The following is a 5000-nucleotide window of genomic DNA, read 5'->3' as shown; positions in this document are numbered from 1 at the left end:
TGTATATTGTGAATATACAGGGGACAATATACAACCTTGAGGAGCACCAATATTTGTAGTTGTACAGGAATTAATTTTTTGTCCTAATTGAACATATTGTGCTCTCTCCGTAAGAAAGTCGAGCACCCAAGGAATTATATACTTTTAAAAATTCAGACTAGTCAATTTTTGAACAACCAACTGAGGTTGCATTGATTTGAACGCTGAAGAAAAATCTGCAAAAAGCAATCTGCAAAAGCTCATAGCGAGATCTAGATGCCGTAAATGTTGTTTGCAAACAGCAGAATGGCATTCTCTACGCCACGTTCTGGTTTGTAAGCAAATTGATGACTATCACTCAATGGCATAAACTGGTTCCAAATTTTAACAAGAACAAGTATTTCTAAAGATTTCATGATTATTGAAGTCAGTGCAACAGGCCTGAGATCGTTCATTGATTCAATTTTCTTTTTTTTGGGACAGGAATAATTTAAAGGACTTAAAATATGTGTATAAATGAGGGAAAGCTGATGGGCACATTCGTTTTTTTTTTTGCTGTGTTGTTGTCTTATGATGGTGGAATGTAGACGATGATGATGATGACATGAGTATATTCCTGGGGTAGATAATATGGTCGTGACGAAACAGTAAGAAATTCAATATAATCGTCACAATACTAGGGTGGCACCATTTGTTGATAAATATTTGTGTACACCCCACCCCCAGTTCGTTTATTAACATTTGTCCTATCTCCTCGAAACAGTGAATATTGTTCAATATCAAAACATGATGATGGTATGTGAGGAGAGAGCCAAGTCTCTGTAAACGCTATTATGGAAGCTTTATAACCCTGCCTCTCCTAACCAGCAATTGGGGGTGCCGATAGCTCAGTTGGTAGAGCACATGCTTCACAAGCAAAGGGACAGACATCGATCCCGGGTTCAGATTATTGAAGATTGAGATTATTGGTTTAATCCCCCCTACCCAGCAGTGATTGGGAAGCTAGGTTTGATCGATCTGTCGGAAAGTTCTTTGCGATAGACTAGCGTCTATAGCAAGCGATTTCTATTGTCCTTTTCACGCTATAGATAGTTCGAAGATGACGTCACTCATGTCTTTGTTCTTGTTTTTTGCCACCCGCGTTTATGAGTAATGCTTACTGAACTGTATTAACCCGACTATAAACGTTCATAGATACACACAGTTTTATGTTTGGTCCGTTATACTTTTGGATGGCAATGTTATGAGGTTCTTAGCCAAGCGCATACTATCTATAGATAGTATGCGCTTGACTATGAAGTTTACAACAATGCTACCCGGAAGTATAACGGAGCAAAACACAAAACTATTAGTCAAGTTTAGTGAGAAGTACTCATAAACGCGGATAGCGAAAACAATAACAAAGACCCGAGTGACGTCAACTTCCTTCTATCTATAACGGACCAACACACAAAACTCTGTTTAACCTTGAACGTTTATACTCTGGCTACTAGATAGTTTGCGCTTGGCTAAGAAGCTCACAACATTGCCATCCGGAAGTATAACGGACAAACACACAAAACTGTGTGTATCCATGAACGTTCATAGTCAGGTTAATACAGTTCAGTGAGTATTACAATAACAAAGACCTGAGTGACGTCATCTTCGAACTATCTATACTCTGATTAATACAATTTAGTGAGCAAATAAAAAAAATTTAAAAAGTAGCATAGACCTGAGTGACGTCAACTTCGCTTATCTATATACTCAAGCACCACTTTCGTTTTAAAAAATAAAAAATAAAAATGTTTGACAACACTAGATAAATCGTCTGCCAAATTATCTGGTCCAACTGTCTGGAACTGCCTTCCATCGTCTGTTTGGTTCTCAAGGAATACTTTTGTCTTTTAGAGATGTCATTAGTAGAATGAATATAAAAAAAAAAAAAAAAATTAAATCAAATTTGAAAAAGTAGTAAAAATTAAAAATAATAATTTAAAAAAAATAATAATAATATAATAATAAATAATATAATAATATAAATAATAATAATAAATATAATAATAATAATAATAATAATAATAATAATAAAATAATGATAATAATAATATAATAATAATAATAATAATAATAAAATAATATAATATAATAATAATAATAATAATAATAATAATAATAATATAATAATAATAATAATAATAATAATAATAAAATAATAATAATAAAAATAATAATAATAATAATAATAATAATAAAATAATAATAATAAATAATAATAATAATAATAATATAATAATAATAATAAATAATAATAATAATAATAATAATAATAATAATAATATAATAATAATAATAATAATAATAATAAAAATAATAATAATAATAATAATAATAATAATAATAATAATAATAATAATAATAATAATAATAATAATAATAATAATAATAATGGTAATAAATTAAGCTAGGGCTCGGTGGCACCAATGGAGAATAAACATGAGACTACGAGATGTGGATACCATTGGAGAGTGAAACCGAGTGGGAGCTGGACCCCAAATGGAGAGTGAACATGGGACTACGAGAGGTAGATACCATTGGAGAGTGAAGCCGAGTTGGAGCTGGACCCCAAATGGAGAGTGAACATGGTACTACGAGAGGTAGATACCATTGGAGCTGGACCCCAAATGGAGAGTGAACATGGTACTACGAGAGGTAGATACCATTGGAGCTGGACCCCAAATGGAGAGTGAACATGGTACTACGAGAGGTAGATACCATTGGAGCTGGACCCCAAATGGAGAGTGAACATGGGACTACGAGAGGTAGATACCATTGGAGAGTGAAGCCGAGTTGGAGCTGGACCCCAAATGGAGAGTGAACATGGGACTACGAGAGGTAGATACCATTGGAGAGTGAAGCCGAGTTGGAGCTGGACCCCAAATGGAGAGTGAACATGGACTACGAGAGGTAGATACCATTGGAGAGTGAAGCCGAGTTGGAGCTGGACCCCAAATGGAGAGTGAACATGGTACTACGAGAGGTAGATACCATTGGAGAGTGAAGCCGAGTTGGAGCTGGACCCCAAATGGAGAGTGAACATGGTACTACGAGAGGTAGATACCATTGGAGAGTGAAGCCGAGTTGGAGCTGGACCCCAAATGGAGAGTGAACATGGTACTACGAGAGTAGATACCATTGGAGAGTGAAGCCGAGTTGGAGCTGGACCCCAAATGGAGAGTGAACATGGTACTACGAGAGGTAGATACCATTGGAGCTGGACCCCAAATGGAGAGTGAACATGGTACTACGAGAGGTAGATACCATTGGAGAGTGAAGCCGAGTTGGAGCTGGACCCCAAATGGAGAGTGAACATGGTACTACGAGAGGTAGATACCATTGGAGAGTGAAGCCGAGTTGGAGCTGGACCCCAAATGGAGAGTGAACATGGGACTACGAGAGGTAGATACCATTGGAGAGTGAAGCCGAGTTGGAGCTGGACCCCAAATGGAGAGTGAACATGGGACTACGAGAGGTAGATACCATTGGAGAGTGAAACCGAGTGGGAGCTGGACCCCAAATGGAGAGTGAACATGGGACTACGAGAGGTAGATACCATGCATTGGGGAGTGAAGCCGAGTTGGAGCTGGACCCCAAATGGAGAGTGAACAATAAATAAGGGTACTTATTTTTTTCCCCCTGAAACCTACTGAAACCGTCTAAATTTACGGGAAGTGGACATCAATGTGGGGAGTGAACCTGGGACTAAGAAAGGAGAATATCAGATGGAGATGAATCTGGGAATATGGGGGATGCTTACCGGTGAGAATTGAAGACAGGCCCAACTCCTATAGTCTCAGGTTCATTCACCTTTGTTTCCCAACACCCATAGTCTTGGCTTCAATTCCCACCGGTAAGCATATCCCATAGTCCCAGGTTCATTTTCATCTGATATCCTCCTTCCTTAGTCCCAGGTTCACTCCCCACTGGTGCCCACTTCCTGTACATTTTGTCGGTTTCGGTAGGTTTCGGAAAAAAATAAGTACCCTTCTGTTTTCACTCCCCATTGGTGTCCACCTCCCATACTCTCGGCTTCACTCTCCACTGGTATCTACCTCTCGTAGTCCCAGGTTCCTTCTCCATTGATGCCCTTCTCCTATCGTCTCATATCATTCTCCTCTGGTGCCCACCTTCCATAGAACGGCTTCCATTCGCACTGGTATCCGTCTCTATAGATAGTATGCGCCTAGTTAAAAGCTCACGACATTGCCATCCGGAAGTATAACGGGCCAACACAGAAAACAATGTTTAACCTTTAACGTTTATAGTCCGGATCATACAGTTTAGTGAGAATTACTCATAAACGCGGATGCCAAAACAATAACAAAGGCCGGAGTGACGTCAACTTTGATCTATCTATAGTCCCAGGTTCATTTTCCTCTTTTATCCTCCTCCCATTGTCCCAGGTTCACTCCCCACTGGTGTGCACTTTCCTCAGTCCCTGGTTCACTTCCCACTCTTGCCAACTTCCGATAACTTTGGTCGGTTTCATCGTTTCCGGTCGTTTCCGGATTTTACCTAACACCCCTTCAGAGCCATTGCGCCCCCATGGAGCAGGAGTTTTATCCCGGTTTCTTTAGCGTGAAATCGACAGCAGCAATTGTTTGCTACCCTTTGGATAGAACGCTAGGCAATGGCAAAGTACTTACGCCAAATTTAACAGACCCGGCTAACCAATCACTGCTGGGTGGACAAGGAGGGGGGGGGGGGGGGAAGAGGGTCAGAAAAAATCTCGGCTGCGCCCGGGATCGATCTCGGTCCCTTTGAGTGTGAAGAGCGCTCTATCCACCAATTGAGCTATCTGGACGCCCAATAGAATGGAAGAAACAATTTAATTAACGCCGCAGGTTCAAACCCCATCACCGCCGCGAAAATGTTTTATTCTCTATTGTCTTCTGGCCCTTTTCTGCTCACTTCATCTCTTGTTGTTACCAACATAAGTGCCTGCTCCACTCACTTTTCTGAATTAAAAATGCACCCCATAT

This window comes from Berghia stephanieae, chromosome 6 (assembly GCF_034508935.2).
Source record: "Berghia stephanieae isolate SIO BIC M18660-M18661 chromosome 6, UCSD_Bste_1.3, whole genome shotgun sequence".
NCBI lineage: Eukaryota > Metazoa > Mollusca > Gastropoda > Nudibranchia > Aeolidiidae > Berghia > Berghia stephanieae.
This window is presented reverse-complemented; position numbering follows the sequence as displayed.